This window comes from Pinus tabuliformis, chromosome 6 (assembly GCF_031772625.1).
Source record: "Pinus tabuliformis cultivar Carrire ecotype Pingquan chromosome 6, CPIR1, whole genome shotgun sequence".
Lineage (NCBI taxonomy): Eukaryota > Viridiplantae > Streptophyta > Pinopsida > Pinales > Pinaceae > Pinus > Pinus tabuliformis.
Genome location: NC_142292.1, coordinates 630594135 through 630613546, shown reverse-complemented (window position 1 = coordinate 630613546; position 19412 = coordinate 630594135).

Below are 19412 nucleotides of genomic sequence, written 5' to 3'. Positions count from 1 at the left end.
TGAAAATGTCCTTATAAGGATAAAGGAAAAGAACCTGCTAGATGGAACAAGAAACAAAGTGCAAATAAGAAAAGTTACTACACCCATGAAGATAGTGATGGCTTATCAAACAGTGATGAAGATGAACAAGGTAATAAATATAAGCTGTTAATGGCATTTGAAGATGATGATTATGAGGATGCTGTAGATGTGGATAATCTCTATAATGAAATCACTAGACTCAAGAGAGGCATAGAAGAAAAGAATGTGATCATTGATACTTTGCAATTTCAGATTGATGAAAAGGAAAAACATCTTGAAAAACTAGAAGGTGAAATTGTTGGTCTTAGAAAAGAAATTGAGAAAACAAAAGCTATTAATCTTAAATTTGTCAAAGGATCTGAAACTTTGGATGAGATTATCAGTGTGCAGCGGTCTCCTCTAAACAAGACAGGTTTGGGCTATAATGGAGAAACCTCTCAAGCATCCACCTCAAAAAGTTATCTTGATGCAGCAAGAAGGAATGAACAGAACTATTCAACAAATGGCTCGTGCTATGCTCGATGAATCAGGTACTCCTGCAACCTTCTGGGGTGAAGCTGCACATGCTGCTGTCATTATTCTTAACAAAACAAATGTCCGAGTAAACAGCACTCAAACACCACATGAGCTTTGGAGTGGTAAAACTCCTTCCGTGAAGCACTTCAAAATCTTTGGGAGCAAATGTTATATCAAGAATACTGATGAGCAACTTGGCAAACTTGAACCTAGAGCAGATGAGGGCATTCTTCTTGGTTATTCTCCACATAGCAAAGCATACAAGTGCTACAATAAAAGACTTGGCAGAATTGTTGACAGTATTGATATAGTGGTTGATGAGAAGGGATATATTCCTAGGCAAGTTCATCATGAAGACATTGAAGAAGATGAAGGTTACTCTCAAAGGCGAAATAATGAAGAAGAAGAACCTCAAGAAGAAGAAGAATCTCAAGAAGAACCAGAGGAGCAGACAAGAACGGAAGAGAAGACTCCATCCAGATATGTCCAAAAGAATCATCCAGAAACTCAGATTGTGGGGCAGAAAGAAGCAGGAGTACAAACAAGAAGGACACTTGCAGAAGCTTCAAGCTACTTGGCTCTACTCTCCTCCATTGAACCACAAAATGTGAAAGAAGCATGCAAAGATGAATGTTGGGTCAAAGCAATGGATGAAGAACTTGAGCAAATCGAAAGGAACAACACTTGGGAATTAGTTCCTAGACCAAAAGATAAGAATGTAATAGGAACAAAATGGGTCTTCAAGAATAAGTTAAATGAAAATGGAGAAGTAATTAGAAACAAGGCCAGACTTGTTTGTAAAGGGTATGCACAGCAAGAAGGAATAGATTTTGAAGAGACCTTTGCTCCTGTGGCAAGACTAGAGGCCATCCGAATGTTCCTTGCTCTCTCAAGCTTTCAAAACTTCAAGGTATTTCAAATGGACGTGAAATCAGCCTTCCTGAATGGAGACTTAGAAGAAGAAGTATATATTGAGCAGCCAGATGGGTTCATTCTTGGAAATGATCCAAATCTTGTATGCAGATTGAAAAAGGCACTCTATGGGCTCAAACAAGCTCCAAGGGCTTGGTACTATCGGTTGGACAAATATCTTCACCAACAAGGTTTTTCAAAAGGATCAGCAGATAGCAATCTCTATATAAAAGTTGAAAATAACAAATTGCTAATTCTTGTTGTTTATGTAGATGATATTATTTTTGGCAGCAATGAAGAGACCATGAGTCAAAACTTTGCCTTGGTTATGCAGAAAGAATTCGAAATGTCACTTCTTGGAGAATTGACATATTTTCTTGGATTGCAAATCCAACAAAATGAAGGAGGTATCTTCTTGTCTCAAACCAAATACCTCAAGCAGATCTTGAAGAAGTATGGCATGGAAGAGTCAAAGCCAGTATGTACACCCATGGTTACAGGATGCAGCCTCAGTGCAAATGATGAATCAGCAGCAGTTCACCAACCCACTTATAGATCCATGATTGGGAGTTTGCTTTATTTGACAGGTACTCGACCAGATATTACACATGCAGTAGGAATGGTTGGAAGATTTCAAGCCAACCCAAAGGAAACTCATCTTCAGGCAGTCAAAAGAATCTTCAAATATCTTCAAGGGACCCAAAACTATGGCTTATGGTATCCTAGAAATACTAATCTCACTCTTCATGCTTACACAGATGCAGATTGGGCTGGAAGTGTGGATGATAGGAAAAGCACAAGTGGAGGTGCTTTCTTCATGGGTTCCAGATTAGTATCTTGGTTCAGCAAGAAACAAAGTTCGATTGCCTTATCTACAGCTGAAGCAGAATATGTGGCTGCAGCATCTTGTTGCACACAACTTCTTTGGATGATGCAGACCTTGCAGGACTTTCAAATCACTTGCACTCCACCTGTCTCTATCTTATGTGATAATACAAGTGCAATCAGCATTTCAAAGAATCCTGTCATGCACTCAAAGACCAAGCACATACCAATCAAGTACCATTTTCTTCGGGAACAAGTGCTTGAGCAGAAGGTCAAGTTGGAGTATGTTCCTTCTAAGGAGCAAGTTGCTGATATTCTCACAAAACCACTGCCCAGGGAAACTTTTGAATATCTCAGACAAAAGCTGGGAGTAGTTGATGCTTCATCCTGTTGTTGAAGTTTGTTTGTTCTACAGAAAAGTTGGTATACGCAGGTTACGGAAGGGATATGAGCGTATACACGCGGATTCATGCTGGGTAAGTCGCGTGTATGCTGGACGCTTGTTGCAGAAAGAACATCCGCGTACATACGCTGTTTTATACAGGATAAAACGCGTATATGAAGTTCTGAACAGCAAGAGAAAACTCTGAAGTTCTGAACAGCAATAGGAATGTCAGAATTCTTCAGGCACAGTTTCAGGGAGTGCAACAGGCACAGGTTCAGGGGGAGCAGCTCAAAAGTCTCATAAAGCATTGTTGGCATTCAGATGTTTTGGTTGTTGGTTTCAGGAGAAGGAGCTTAGAAAGAAATTCCGGTTGCTGATCTAACAAGATGTTTATCAGATGCTGCTGGTGTCTTTCCTAAGTCTTGGTCTAGATCTATTGTCTCTATGTCATGTATCTCTCTTGTCATATCTCTTTTATGGTGTCAAGGTCATGTAACGGCCTATGTTGGTTTCCCCACTATGCCTGGGATGAATGCTGTAATATAATTGGTTGTTTCTGATATGTCCCCTCTTGGTAGGGAGTATGGATGTATGTATTGAGTCTTTTGGTGATAGGAAGGTCCCTTATGGTGTATAAGTCTTGGTTCTTGTTGAAGAACATCTTTTTCAGATCTGGCCTACTGTCAGGGGGAGCATGAGTCAGCACAGCCAAGCAGAGGTATCAGCATGTCCTCAGGGGGAGCACAGCCCTTTGCCCTTGATGTCAAAGGGGGAGAGTAACTTGGTGTGGTGGTTGCCATCAAGTCCAAAGGGGGAGATTGTTGGCATTATGATTCAAGTGTTGTCCTTGATGGCAACTCACTCAGAGGATGGTACAGGTGCTCAGAGGTTGGTACAGGTGATGGCAACTTAATCAGAAGACAGATCTCAGTACAGCATGCCAAGGAAGCTCATACACGTCGTTTCGTTAAGCCCAAGTCGCGTGTACACGCTAGTTAGATTCATAAAAAGCGCGTGTATGTGGAAAGGTTCCTTTGGTCCATGGTGGTTAGTCCTTGGAAGTTGTGCCTATGATTTCGGACCATTATGTCTCGACGGGCGTGTCGATCCCTAGTTTTGAAGTTGATGGTATTGTGTTACTATGGTTTTGGCTCTTGGTATTGAACTAGGCCTAAGACTATATAAGGAGAAGAAGATCATTAGGCAAGATCATCTTTCGACAAGGCTTGAATATCTAAGAGAGAAAGAGATCTGATATGCAGGTTCTGGGTTGCTTGATCTAAGCCAAGGAGAGATCACATCGGTTGATGGAAGACTAGATCTAAGGATAGATCGGGATCTAATGGTTTGAAATGCACTATCATGATATGGTTGATTATGCGTATTTCTAGATCTGCATATCGTCGCAATGTTACATTTTGGATCTAACTAATGTCTGGTACAGCTGCAAATTGAGAAAGTTTATTTTTAGATCTGTACGCAGGTTGGCTTCGGTAAAAGCGCGTGTATACGCGGGTTTTGCTCATTGAAGTAGCGTATATCTTTTGAAGCTTGATTTGGGGTTTACAGTGGGGTCTGACTGTTATTGCAGAGTTCTGTAGACTGCTCTGTGTTCTGGTAACTGGTGATTGACAGGGTTCAGTGGTTCAGTGATTCAAAGTTTGGTTATGCTTCAATGATCAGTTGTGGAAATTGAATGATTTGTGGTCTTCAGATTGTAATATTGTGCTTCAGGAATATCCAAGTCTGAAAATGTATGAAAAGTGATATCTGAAAGAAGGAAGATTGTAGGTCAGCACCTACGTACTAGTATCTTGGCTAGTACAAGAGCAAAGGGGGTTGGAGCTCCCTTCCAAGGAAGTTTGGAGAACGAGAGAAGGTTGTAGCCTTCTGCAGGTTGTAGCCTGCGTACTGGTATAAGGCTGCACCAGTACAAAAGATTGTAAACTGAAGTTTCATATTAAAGAAAGATAGAGACAACTTGCAGCAGGTGGTTTTCACCCACATTGGGTTTCCACCTTATATCTTGGTGTTCATGTGTGTGGCTTTTTATCTGTTCTGTTATACTGCACATGTTTACTGTTAATGTGGTGAATAATGCCCTGATGCACTTAATTGAAGAATAAGTTAACTAAATTGTGAGTTTTCTTCTTATACGCTGTTTTACTTCGTCACAGTAGCGTGTACACGCTGGTTCACTTAACTGAAGTAGCGTATATGTTTCTGAGCATTTAAAAAGTTTGATTAATCTGATAATACTGATTCACCCCCCCGCTCTCAGTATTATTTCCAACATTTCTGATATTTTGTTTCCCCATAATAAAAATCTACGCAGTCCTGTCTAGGTTAGATAAATTTTGTTAAGAGATTTGTCCATGAATTTTACTAATTTTTTTTATCACTACAAACCATAATTAATAAAAATTTGGTCTTTAAGTGAGGACATAACAAAAGGGAAGCTTTTGATTTAATCAAACCAGCCATTATGAATGGTCCCTCTTTAACTACAATTTTTTCTAATCATTTCATTGTGTAGACTTTCTCTTCTCAAATATCTGATGTTGTTGTTTTAACACAACTTAATGACTAATAAATTGAATCACCTATCTCTTTCTTTCGTTCTAATTTTCAAGGTGTTGAAATAAATTATTCAGAGGTGGAAAAGTAATCTTTTCTTATTTTTAAATATGCAAAGAACTTCAGGACTTTTCTCCTAAAAAAACACACTAAAAGTAGTAGTCTCATTATCAGCAGTGAGACAATTGTTTATGCAAACGAAATTAGGAGAAAAGAGAGAAAATTGGGTAACAACTCTGCAAGAATATGATATTGAATTTAAACCAGCTAAAATTTTCAAAGGAAAAGGTTTTTGCGGATTGCTTACAGGAGCTTCCAATCTACCAGTTGATGAGGACTCACATAATACTATACACATATTTGAGGTAAGCCTAAACGACTCTGAGTCCCAATATGTTGATCTCATTTTCTATTTAGAAAATGGATATTCTCCCCTTGAACTCAATCGGAAATGGAAAATGGATTTAAGGTTAAAAGCCAATGAATATGAGATCATTAATGATGTGTTATTCAGAAGAAATTATGATTCTATATTATTAAGATTCCTAGAAAAGTTTAAGGCAAAAAAGGTTTTTCAAGAGCTCCACGATGGACCAACTGGTCGACATTTTGTAGGAGATACTACAACACATAAAATCCTGCAGGTTGGGTACTATTGGCCAACTTTGTTGAAGGATACCCATGAATATGTAAGTAAATGAAAAATATGCTAGATCGGTATTGGAAGACAATGAAAACCAACCTTACCTCTACAACTAGTCAACAATGAAAAACCTTTTCAACAATGGGGGTTGGACGTCATAGGTGAGATTGTTCCTCATTCTTCAAAGCAGAATAAGTATATCATTACCACTACAAAATAGTTTACTAAGTGGATTGAAGAAATTCCACTAAAAGTACCAAACTTTGATTCAATCATTGAATTCATTGATCATTTCATTATTACTCTGTTTGGGTTACCAACTGCACTTATGTATGATAATGCATCTTACCTTTTAGTAAATAATATGACTCAATTTTCTCTTAAGAGAGGTGTCAAACTTAAATACTCTCCTAACTACTATCCCTAAGGAAATGGTCTAGCATGATCAACTAATAAGAACCTCATAATAATTATTAAAATAATTGTTGATCAGAGGAAAAGAATTGGCACAAATCTTTGACATTTTCACTATGGGCAGATAGAATAACCCAACATGCCTAAATAGGCACTTCTCCCTTTAATCTAGTATGTGGGAAAGATGTTATCATTCCTTTAATCTTATCTCTTCCATAATTAGTGCTAGTTCAATTTATCAAAAAAAAATATTATTCTTCATTACAGCTAAGATAGTCTCAAATACTTAGATCAGAAGAAGAAAGAGAAAAGTTCAAGCTTACACATGCTCGCCATTAGCAAATAGTCAAATATCCATTTAATGCAAGTTCGATTACCCCAAAATGGGACACGTACATGAGGATAAAGGAAATCATACTAGATTCCAGAAAATGTGGCTTTGACCATTTCAAAAATTGTTGAATAAATAGGCCCATCAACATTCATATTTCAAGATTTATAAGGAAAAAGAGATTAACTTTATATCAATGGGCTTATTTTCAAAACATTGTTTTCTTATAAGATAATATATTATAATGTAGCATCATCGCATTTACATTTTTACTTATGTTAGAAATAATGGTAAAAATCATACTTTTGGCTTTACATTAGAATCTCTTAAAAACATTTTGTTATCTTTCGCTTCCAAGTTATGAATTCTTAAGGAAGTGATTACAACTTTGAAAATTAGATAAGTGTCATAAAACTTTGAAATTTTATTTTTCCATTGAAGTTGTAAATTCTTTGGAGCCTCAAGCTTTATAAAATCCTTTTATTCTATTAGCAGTCAAGAAAGGTTATCTTTAAAAAAGTAAACACTATTTATAACTAAGAATATATAACTCTAAAATTGTAATCCAAAACTCTTAAGAAGTCAATGATTCTCCCCATCCATTAACTTTACTTTTTTTAGAGTGTAATTTAAAAATATATTAAACTTAAAATATAATGGGTCTCATCACAAGCCTTATTACTATGATTATAGGGAAATAATAGACTGACATTACCAATACTGAATATCAAACAAGGGTAATGGCTTATCATTATTTCAATTATAAGACAAGGTGTCTCATCATGAGCAAGATTTTTCAGTTCATTTACAACTAGTGAATGACATTTTCATTATCTGGTCACCAAACGAGGACAATGGATTTTAGGTATTGCTACAAAATTATAAAAAGAAAAGTAAACAAATAAAAAATGAAATATACATATACTTTTTAAATTACCTCTACATACTGAACTCTTAAATGGATGGGATTCTCAATCATTGATGGTTAAGTAATAAATGTGTCGAGGCTATGAACGTTTGCTAGCAATGATTCTACCTATGAAAAATTAATATATTAAAAGGCTAAGTTGTAGAAGCCCCATACTTTATCTTTACAACCAGTTAAGGAAAAATATAGATAATAAGTATTTTCATCTATAAGAGGATTTAAAAGGAATCATGATTAAGTGAGTTTTTTTTTTTATATTTAGAGTAATTTTACTTATTTAAAATATTTCAAAAATAGCTTTACTTTCCTGAATTATTTTTACTTAATAAACTCTTAGAAATTTCATTATTATAAATCAGAGTTAACTAGTTCTTCGAGTGAATTACTAATTGTTGTTCTATTCAACAACCCCTCATTTATTTATATATAAATTTCATAGGAAATTATTATATAAATAATGGAGACCCTTTAAATTTTTAAAACATAGAATAGTAAAAAAATTTAGTGTTTTAAAAGGACAAATTTGACCTTATTTGAATAAAAAACCCAAATTTCATTGGCCCAAACAACTTGAATGAGCCTTCCTTGAAGAAATACCTAGGTTATCACACTTTGCAAGTCCTAATGAGTAACTCCCCGTTTTATCCATTTGAGATTTGCGACGCAATAAAGTAAACTCCAAGAATAAAATACATACTTAAAATTTAAAAAACTTAAGTATTGTTAACATGGGCGCTTTATATAAGACCTTACCTGCATCACAAATCTTATAACAAATGAGATATATAAAAGCCTCGAGGACCACTCCAATTTCGATATGTGATAAACCATCCAGACCTGATATAACAATTAACGTAACCCTACAAATATATCACGTTTGGATGAATCACAAATTGGCAGAATGCAAGCCACTCCATTCACTTTAGGTCTTCCGATTGTGATAAAACTCTTTGTTAAAATCTGTGTCTTTAACAAAATCATGAGAATTAATAAAACGAAGGAAAATCACGTTTAGAAAATCGTCAGTCGGGCCCGCTCCACTACTACATCAATCCACTTGATTTTGCAGTTGCAAAATGCCTTTGGTCATTTCCATTGTCCTCCACTCGAAACCCTCAATTGTGATATTACAATCATCACATCGCAGACTTCTAATACCCAAACTACTGATATAATGGTATTGCCATCACATATTAGGAAAACAGATGGAAAAGAGTTTTAAATTTTTGTTAGAAAGCTTTTTGTGATACGATCTATTAATGGAACAATAAATTATCACATGAAGCCATGATTTTAGTTATTAAGAACTTCTAACAGTATTTATGATTTAAAGCCCCAAGGAGATCTGATGGCCTCTATATAGAGATTTTATATTTTTCACATTTAAACTATATTCTCCATCATTTCAGACCTTGTATGTTCAAACGCTCCCGTATTTCAAACTTGTTGTTCTTCATTCCTCTATTTTTCCAATTACAGGTTAAACTCGAGAGCCTAAACTGTAACAGGATGACGAAAGCAAAGATAGGAAAGAAATCCATGGAAGCTTCTTAACCCTCACCTTCTACTTTTGATGTAATAGAATTTTCCCTAGTTTTATCGAACACTGCATGCATGATAGACATTGAAACATTATCATGGGAAGCCATGTATCAATTTATTAAAAGTGAAGGACCGAAGGTAATTCAGAGGGGTGACAGCAGATGGTTTTTCATCTTCCGAAGTCTCCAATTCTGAAGTCGCCAAATTTTTTCTTCACAGGATCAATGTTTCAACCAATATCCTTCCTTATACCAATATCGTTAAATGGATAATTGAGAACATCAACATCACCAATAGGACATTCTTAACATCAAGAAAAAAAGTCATCAGGTATTTTACAACTCAAGTTTTGAAGAAAATGTACCATATACCCAACCCACAGAAGGTGTATGACAAATATTGCCTCGAACATTATGCAAGTGAGAACAAGGTGAAATTTGATCCAATTAAATGATGGAGATCCTACCAAAATAAACAAAAACATGAAAAGATGGGTATGTACTCTATATCTTCTCTATGCGCTCCCTATTCTTATATCACATTTTTGATGTGTAGGCTATTTGGGTACCCTGATATAGCTAAATTCTCTTTTGAATGGGTTCCTCTTATTGAGGTAGTAGTCAATTCTTATATAATGGATTGGGGCACTATCCTTTTAAACAATATTGCCTCTAAAATCCAAGAATTTAGGCGAAATTGTTATGTTACTATGAGAGTAGTTCCACAATTCTTTATGAGCACATATATCATGGATGCAGTATATTTCACCTCAAATTTCCCAACCATGGGATGGAAATGGTCCATTCAAGACCCCACTCATATCTATATATGTCATCAAATCTAGTGGAATCTAATTTCCATGCCAATTTTTATAAAATTTTCCAAGAAGTCATGATGCCAATACACCAAGCCATTTTTTATAAAAGAGCCCCAATGTTGTCTGAACTGACCATAATTGATTTCATACCAATCAGCAGGTGGTCTAGAGAAGATCTATTTACATATGTTAGAGTCTATGGAAGTCTAGTACGTCCTCATGTTCTTCCATTCTATGTCCATGATAAATGAATCGCTAGGGAGATTTCCTATGAAACTGTAGGGGATGGATTGAAAAGGACCCTAAAGTAGGTCAAGGAATATACTTGGCCTTCATTCCCTATCCAATGTGGTGTATATTCTCTACATGATTTCAAGCTTGCTTTGCTTGAAATTGATAATATTACATGACTAAATCTTGCTACTATGCCTGGAAGACATTTTGATCCAAACAAAGTAGCACAAAATGTTACTTCCCAAGTAAAACTCAGGCAATTCAGTCATGAAGATGGTGACTATGATGACCTATTTAAATATGTCTAGACATTTTCACAAGTACAACACTTGGCTACATGAAAACTAAATCAAGGAAAGGTAGCGCAATTCAAACAATACAGAGAAAGAAGACTACAAAACATCCCTTTTGATTTATTGAGGATTCCTTAACCTATTTCCCAATAAGAGAAGGATTCAAAGCATGGTTTAGACATGGTTCAGAATCAGTTTCAGAGAAAAATTTAGAGAAGAATTCAGAACAAGACTCAGAGCAGGTTTCTATATATATTTAAGTGGAAGATAAATCCACAGAAGTTCATACAGATAAAGCACCCTTCAATAATGAACCAGATGAAGCCTAGAAACAATTTTATCAACAACTTAATAAAAAACAAGGGGAAAAAATATTGAGATGGAGAAAAAATTCAGAACACCCCAGAACAATGGACAAAGCTCGTTTACTGATAGGGCTTTTGATAAAGCTGCCACTACAGAAGAAATTGAAATCATTATGACATTCCCTTCATCTGAAATTGTCCATAAAGTGGAAGAAATCCCTCCTCTTGACATCTTATACAATCCAAAACATCAGGCTATGGTGAAAAGATAGAGGAAAAGGAGACGAAAATAACCATCGTCAGTAGTCATTCCTGGTGATATACCAATGGACATAGTATGGAAGGATACACAAATTGATCCTTCGGATAATTCAATAAAGTTGTCATAGTTTGCAGGTGCATATGCATCTGCTACGATTGATAAAGCGGTAGAAGTTTGACAACTAATTAGGGAAAAGGAAAAAAGTATTCAACAATTGGAACAACAATTGGTAGAGGAAATACAATGTGTTGATCAACAAGTCAAGACACAGTTGTCTCAATTCCAGCAGAACTTTGATCAATTAAAGCTTAAACATTAGGAAGACATTAGTACTAAGGATACTCAAATATGACAGCTCCATTGTCCACTTGATCAGCTAAAGGATAATCCTAAAGTGGAAGACTTTATAAAGGAATAATTGGAATTAAACATGTTGTTATCAAATCAACAAGTGATATTCTGTCAGAAGTTAACAACCATCAATCCACTATGTGTTAAAAGTGATTCAGACATGAATCAATCATCCGATCTGAGGGTGAATTTCAATAACATTGATGATAAAATCTCAATACAGATGCACTAGAAGGCAAAGAAATAGACCTTCCTAGAAGAGAGGAATCTCACAAGGAAATCCTCTTTATTTATTGGGACATTCAGTTGAAAGAGGCAAAGAAAGTTATCTCTAAGGCAAACCATGTTGCGAATAACATCATTGAAACTATCAATGATAACCTACATAATTCCCACCTCTTAGTCTTCCTGATATTAATGTTATGGAAATGAAATGGCAGGAAATTTCAAAAGCAAAGGAAGAAGTGATTAAAAAGTTAACAAAACTTGACTGGGAAATGTACCAGAAATATCTAGTGAAGCCACACTGTCAGTGGCTAATGGTCCGCTTCCTTGATGACTCATCCACTCATATGCTTCCTACGATTTCAGATGTAGTGTACATTGGACAACTATGTATGAGGACAGGTTAGCCCCTTGAAGTTAAGCCAGTGATGGATATTTACGAGCTCAAGCAGCAAATGAAAGAATGAAATAATTGCATTCATGGGCTTGTCATTTCAACAACTTCTATTTATATCCTATTGTCTCTTATTTTAAGAGGATTTGTTTCAACCTCCTCATCACTTTTTATGTATTGTCTACTTTTATACTTTATTTTTTTATATAAACCCTTTCATGTCGACAGAGAATGAGTCTCCAATTTCTATAATGAAAATCTTTGGAAGCTTGCACTTCTGTACTTTCAAGTTCATTTTAGTAGAATGACTGATAAGGGTCTTGAAATTTTGTAGAGAAGACTTTGGAAGATTGAAATCTTGTACTTTTGAAACCATCTTAATGAGAAATACTGGACCAAAAATTATTATTTGCTGAGCCAAGTAACATCCATCATGTACTTTTATCATTGTATTTATGTTCTGTTTATGAATTGATATTCATTTCTATTTATATCATCTATTATATGTATCTTTTCTAAGGTAGCTCTGCATTAACTCGCTTCTGAATATGCTAAAATTGTCATCTTTAATACACAAATAAGAAATTTGTTAATGTTATCTGATTGCGATACAAGTAGAGTTGTTTCAACCTCCTCAACACTATTTATGTATTGTCTATTTTTATGCTTTATTTTGTTATATAAACCCTTCCATGTCTACAAAGAAATGTCCCCAAATTTTATAAGGAAAGACATTGGAAGCTTGCACATTTGGACTTTTGAAACCATCTTAATGAGAAACACTGGACCATAACTATTTCGTTCATGAGTAGAGTAACATACATCAGGTACTTAAATCATTGTATTTATGTTTTTTTTTTATGAATTTATAGTCATTCCTCTTTATATCGTTTATTATATGTATCTCTTCTAACGCAATTCTTCATTGACTCACTTTTGAACATGCTAGAATTGTCATCTTTAATACATAAATAAGCAATTTGTTCATTATTTTATTGTGATACGAGTTTCATCAATTATTTTGATTAACTATTTAATGAAAATAATGATCTTAAATGCTTTTCATTTCTGTAAGTGTTTGATTAATATTTATTTGAATGCACTAAGGACAATCATTTTATATCGCATAAACATAAGTAACCCTAGGTAGTAGATAGATTAATATACTTGTATTTTGAGTTTATAAGTCACCCCCATCTATCACTTAGTTTTTGGTTAAGAACACTCTATCCATTCTATCAAATTTTTATTGGGAAAGTCGTCCCATTATATCCAATCGAAGCCACTATTCCAAATGAAAAGGGGATGGTATTCAATGCCTCAACCGCGTTCTTATCCCCCATGTTGTTGCAACGAATTCCATGTCCTCAACATGACCATACTACCATCGAACATGGAATCGTCATGAACTTTCTGGATGGAGATTCAATTTCCAATATGCATTTATATGTCATGTATAATTATAATGAGACTATGACGGTTTTCTTTAAGGCTTGGGAGGATGATATTTGGACGTTGAATGGGAATCCAGATTGTGAAAATAATTGTCACTAACTACCACAGAAACTATAATTTGGTATGAGTGGAGCTGAGTTTCATGAAGTTTGAAACAATTGCAAATAAATCTAGTGTGTGAGCACCACTATAGATGAAGGCTTGTAGTGTATCATTTTGTATGAAAAAAAACCTCACAACTGGCAATGTAGCATTATTTCCGAGATATTTTGGTAGCACTGTCGTGAGTGTGAATTTGCAGTGACATTATTTTTTAAATATATTTATGCTGTAAGGTGTTCCCTTTGATAAATTTCCTCCTATCCACCTATCATCATTATGCTTCATTAGATTATACGTTAGATGATTTGATAATTTTCATCCATTCGATCATCATAGATGAAGGTTCTATGAAGGTAGCTAGAAATAAGGGGTTATTAAACCGTAATCCCCTTACATTTGGTTAAATTTTTTCTCATTTGTTTACATGTATGCAGAGAAAGCATGGATCATTTTCCATGGTTCATGTTTCATATTATTTTCAGGCTTAACAAAACCCCTCATTACCAGTCTGTCCTCTTTACCATTCGGTGTTGGATTCAAACCCTTTCCCCTTGAGTGTTGATCCTAAGAAGACTATGGACTAGAACCCGAGTCCCTACTACAGATAATTTTGTCATTGAAAACCTCATTAAATAATTTAACTTTCTTCTCATCCTATGGGTTCAAAATCCATTTCCTCTGCCAATCTCTTTCCCATCACCAGGGTTCTATCTGGTTGTTCAAGGTTGGTTTCAAACTATTTGAGGTAAGTTTACAACTTCCATTTTCATTTGATCCTATTCTTAACATTGCTTGCTCAACATGGTTGACCATTCTTACATAGATTTTCAGCTTGAATTTCACATTTTTGACGCAAAACCCCAAAATCTCTTCGAGGACTCAAGCCTAAAATGACCATGGTATTCTCAACAAAAAATGATAGATTCACTCTAAATCGATTCAAACAATCTTACTAACATCAAAAAATCCAACAATATGTTGTGATGTGTTTATCTTAGACAACAACTTAATAAATTTATCTAAAACATTATATATTGTTAATAAATTAACACAATTTTTCTCTTTGCTATAGTGCAATACACACTATTATTTGGCTCTATAGATTAAGATAAATCTCGCTCAATATTGACTCGGACTATCTCATATATCTTTCTGTTGTAGATTAGGTTATAGTTGTTTTCACAATCTAGAAAGATACTAGAAGCGAGTCATGGGTGCACATGGTACTTAATGCAAGGTTGACCATGAACCATTCGAGGGCATCATAGTGCTACACCTATATAGAAAAACGAAAATAAACTGGAAAAAAAACTAAACATCTTCATTAAAAGGGTGTTTGATACAGAAAAGGAGGATGCATGTCCTCATTAGAAGGTGGACATATAACCATATCTCGTGCAAAAAAAAAACTTAATTTCTAGAATACGCACTAATTCCAATAGTTCTGAAATACATGTTTATGGTTGCTCCTAGATTAATCAGTGTGTTTGTGATTTCAATTCCACTGATGTGAATTTTTACAATGGGGTTTCCTAGATCCTTAAATTTTTGAGATGTCATTTTCCCATCATGATGTCTGCAATTTTTCCAACTAATTTAATTATTTTTATGTCCTTTCTTTTTCTTGCTAATCTTTGAGTACTTAATTTCTTGATTGTTTTCACAAGGATTTGTATTTCTTTTATGGATTGTAACAAAGGAATTTTGATGTAAACATTTCTTAATTCATCCAACATATCATAATCAGGCAATGTAATTTGTTTTTCTACTCCACCGATTTCAATCGTTCAGGGAAAGGTGCCCTAATTGATACTGAGGGTCATTCTATGATAGGAGTATTTATTAGAAAAAAAAATTTTTGATTATTTTCTTTTTGAGGGAGAGAGTTCTTTCCTTCTTCAGATTGATTTTTATCTTTTTTAACATTTGGCCTCATTTCCTAAATAACAATAGGGGTTTTCTTTGTAACACTCTTTATGACCTTAATTGAAAATTATTTAGATCTAGTCGAGTTATTATATAGGTTTGAGGATTTTTCCCTTCCATGTTGTACACATGTTGTTGTGGTATTTTATTATTAGGGTTTGGAAGTGGTTCAGCTTGCAGTTGATCTGGTTTTTGTGGAAATCGTAGGGAGAGATGTGGGTTTTGATTTTGAACTTAGATTTGAGGTAGTTGATTAGCTTGGGGAATCTGATTAGATTAGGGTAGAAATTGTGGTGGAAGATAGGATGGTGAATATTGTTGATATTGATCATAATCCCCATAAGGACTTTGCCATCCTTGATTCCAAGATTATGATTGTGGCTAAGCCCAAGGCTTCCAAGAAGGATTCCAATAATTTTGTGAAGGTTGAGCAAATTGTTGTGGTCTAAAGCCTTGTGGTTGATTTGGTTGCGAGTTTTTCCATGGTCCCTTGGTCATAAAGTAGAGAGTGTCTACTTGTTCTAGTATTCCTTCCTCAATAAAAACAGCCTTGAGACCTGGTAAAGAAGGAAATTCCTTAGTATCATGCTTATTTGCACATATGACACAAGGTTTTATAGCCTCTGAGTCTAAGGGACACTCTCTTAATGTGTGTTTCTTTCGACCTCTAGGACGGCAGATAGATAATGTAACATTTTCAGATTTTTGCTTATAATGTAATACTTCAAATTCGAAGAGAAATGTATCTTAGTCTTCATTTATTTTTCCATGGAAATTAGGAAGAATCGAGGGTCATATATTCTTCATTTTGAGAGTTGTATCTTCATCGAGAATAGGAAATCCAAAAAAATCTTGGTTTCCTTTACCTCTACCCCCTCCTCTATTCCTATCTTCACCTCCTCCTCTACCTCTACCTCTACCCCCTCCTCTATTCCTATCTTCACCTCCTCCTCTACCTCTACCTCTACCTCCTCCAATCCTATTTTCCTCACCATTGACATTGTGTACATCTCCTTCCCCTTCCTTAGCCATGACATATTCTTCAGAATCAATATAGGGTTCTTCTAATTCTTCTGGTTCTTCTATCAATGGTTGTTCAAAATAAGTTTCCTGTTACTCTTCTTCACTAAGAACTTTTAATTCTTCTCCCAAAATTTGTTCACTAGTGCACGATAGAAAAACTACTCCGATAGTTGGGGATATAGGATTTTCTTCAATTACAGCTTGAGTATTTGAAGAAAGTGAAGTTCTCTATTGGATTTCTAATCTTGAGACTTCAAGAAGTCTTTGTCGAACTTTAAAAGGAATCTCGGTTTAAGTAGGTGGTGTGGAATTTTGAAATCAAGGTGAAGTGAGTGGATTTGTGGGAAATAAACTTCTTCCTCGTCATAAAAATATACCTCTAGAGTCTCTATACCTATGCATATCATGTTAATGATTTTTTTAACTTCTATTTGTACCTCCCTAGCAATAATGCCGAAATGTTTAGTCAATTTAATGTGCTTAAATTGTCAACATAAATTATCGAACAGGGAAATTATACTGATGGAGCACAAGTGCAGTACATGTGATAGAAGTTAATTGATGTCATTAAGATATTTATGTTCTTGTTAAAGTCTAAGTTTAGATTTAATATGAAGATGGTATTACTGATTATATTAAAGAATTGTGGCCTAAAGTTGTTAGCTACTTATCTTAGAAATTAGTTTCTATTGAATCAGTTTATGGACGGTTTAAGCTTGATTCTAAGATTTACTCTTGTTAGATTGTTTTGGATTTTATCTCTGAATTTTATGTTGCAGCCAAGCCTCAATTACTATGTGCTAAAGAGATATATTCTATTAGGTTGTCAATGAATGATGTTTCAATTTTGTTGTCGAGGAAATGATTGTGACTCTTTTACTCATTCAACTTCATCCAAACAAGCCCTAAATCTAATAAACTGAAAAGGAACTATTATATGAAAATGAAACAGTTGACTACACTAGGTAGAAAGCAAGGAAAATGATTAAAATGTACCAGATAAAAAGCAAATGAAATAATAGAATTAAGCTAGGTATAAAGCAAAGGAAATTTCTGATGTAGAGAACGATTCAATTATGAATTCCATCATACTCTATTTCAAACACAGAACAGAGCATCTACGATAAAGAAATTAATGAAATCTATGTGCAATTGGTTAAATACCTGTACTGGTCATAGGGGCCCTCCACAAAACAATTGAAAACCTTCAATCGACATAGTATGGAAAACATAAAACAATTCTATTACTCGCAAACAAGTGTAATAAGATGTTCTTAAAGTTTATATGTATCGGTGTGCACCCAAAACACGGAGCGTCCATGGCTTTTATAATACTTCTATGTATAACAATACAAGAGTTTCAAGCCTATATATATTTTCTCTGATCCTACTAAATCAAACTATATCGGTAAATAATCGATTTGCTATTTTGAAAATAAAATCGATAAGTTTTCGAGAAAACTCGGTCTCTGTCTCGACGATAATCTTGCAGTTGACTTTGAGGTTGACCATGTTGTCATGCGATCTTCTTGAAGGATTAGCTCAAGAGAATAGGAAAGAATCCATGATTGAATGATTCCTCATCCATCCATATCTTCATTGGCTTAGGTGGAGCATCTGAACCCTGTTAACAAAGGAGATAGCTACGAAAATATGGATTGGCTGCGGAAATCTAGATTAGTTGTAGAAACGAGCCAATTCCGTAGCCAAATGCATACTTTAACAAAACAATAATGTATATAGACAAATATGAAGAAGAAGACATTTAAATGCTTATCTTTAACAAAACCTTGTGTCTATTGCATTATTTAGGTGACAGGTATAGGGAAAAAGGAAGAAGTATATGGAGAAAGGGTATGAAGGTAAGACAGTCCTTGGACTCTACAACAAGTTGGGATGAAGGACAACTGATGTTATTCATCTTTTAGAATACATTTACAACATGTCATATTTGTTTGCTGAGGGAGGCTTACCCATACTCAACTCATAAGCTAACATAACATTTATAATTATCAAAAGACGCGTCCACAGATGCAATTGGACCCATGACTGGATGATTGTGTATATGATTATGACCATGATACATTGTGATCTTTGGTTAACTCCTGAAATTTTACCCTAGATCGATGAAAATAGATTTTGGGTCTTCTGTCTCATTCACACAACCAACCAACATACGAGTCTAATCATGTGAATCAATCAGCTGGATTCGAACATGGTAGACACCATCTAATTACCAACGAATGATGTAAGTCATTAAAAAATGTGAGAGAAACCATTGATGATGTTAATGGCTCTCAAGGTATTATAGTACAATCTATATTGTGTGAATAAAGGAGTTGATCTTGAACACCACACAAATATTTCAGCCGAAGGCCATTGATGTAAACATGTTGCTGAGAGTAAGGAATCTTACCATTGATTTAAGAAAGTACCAAGGTACCAAAGGTGTGTTTCTAAGTCAACTTCCTGGATGATGTTTTGATGTTAACATGAAGTGACCCATCACAAGATGGCTTTGATGTATCCCCCATCAATGACAAAAAACGAGTATTGTGATTTAGATAGAATGATCATAATGATGTTGGCATAGAGTCGTGAAAGGTCGACATGAACTTAAGGCTTAAGAGTATTCTAGCATAGATCAATTGAATGACTTCTCTTGAACACACCAACGACACTAAATTGAGTTGGAAGACTTGACCCAAAGTTGAAATAGAGGCTCTGAAACAATATGATAACCAAGAGACAAGTTGATTACCTAACCCAATAATGACAAATATGAAATGGAAGAGTGTCGTGTTCAAGAGTGACTCACTGTAATTAGAAAAATGGAATCCCTTGGTTTCCCAATTTCCCCAATTATACTCCTTGGTATCTCTTAATTTTTTAACAAGCTTGAAGAGGATAACATATGCTTGATCTCTAAGT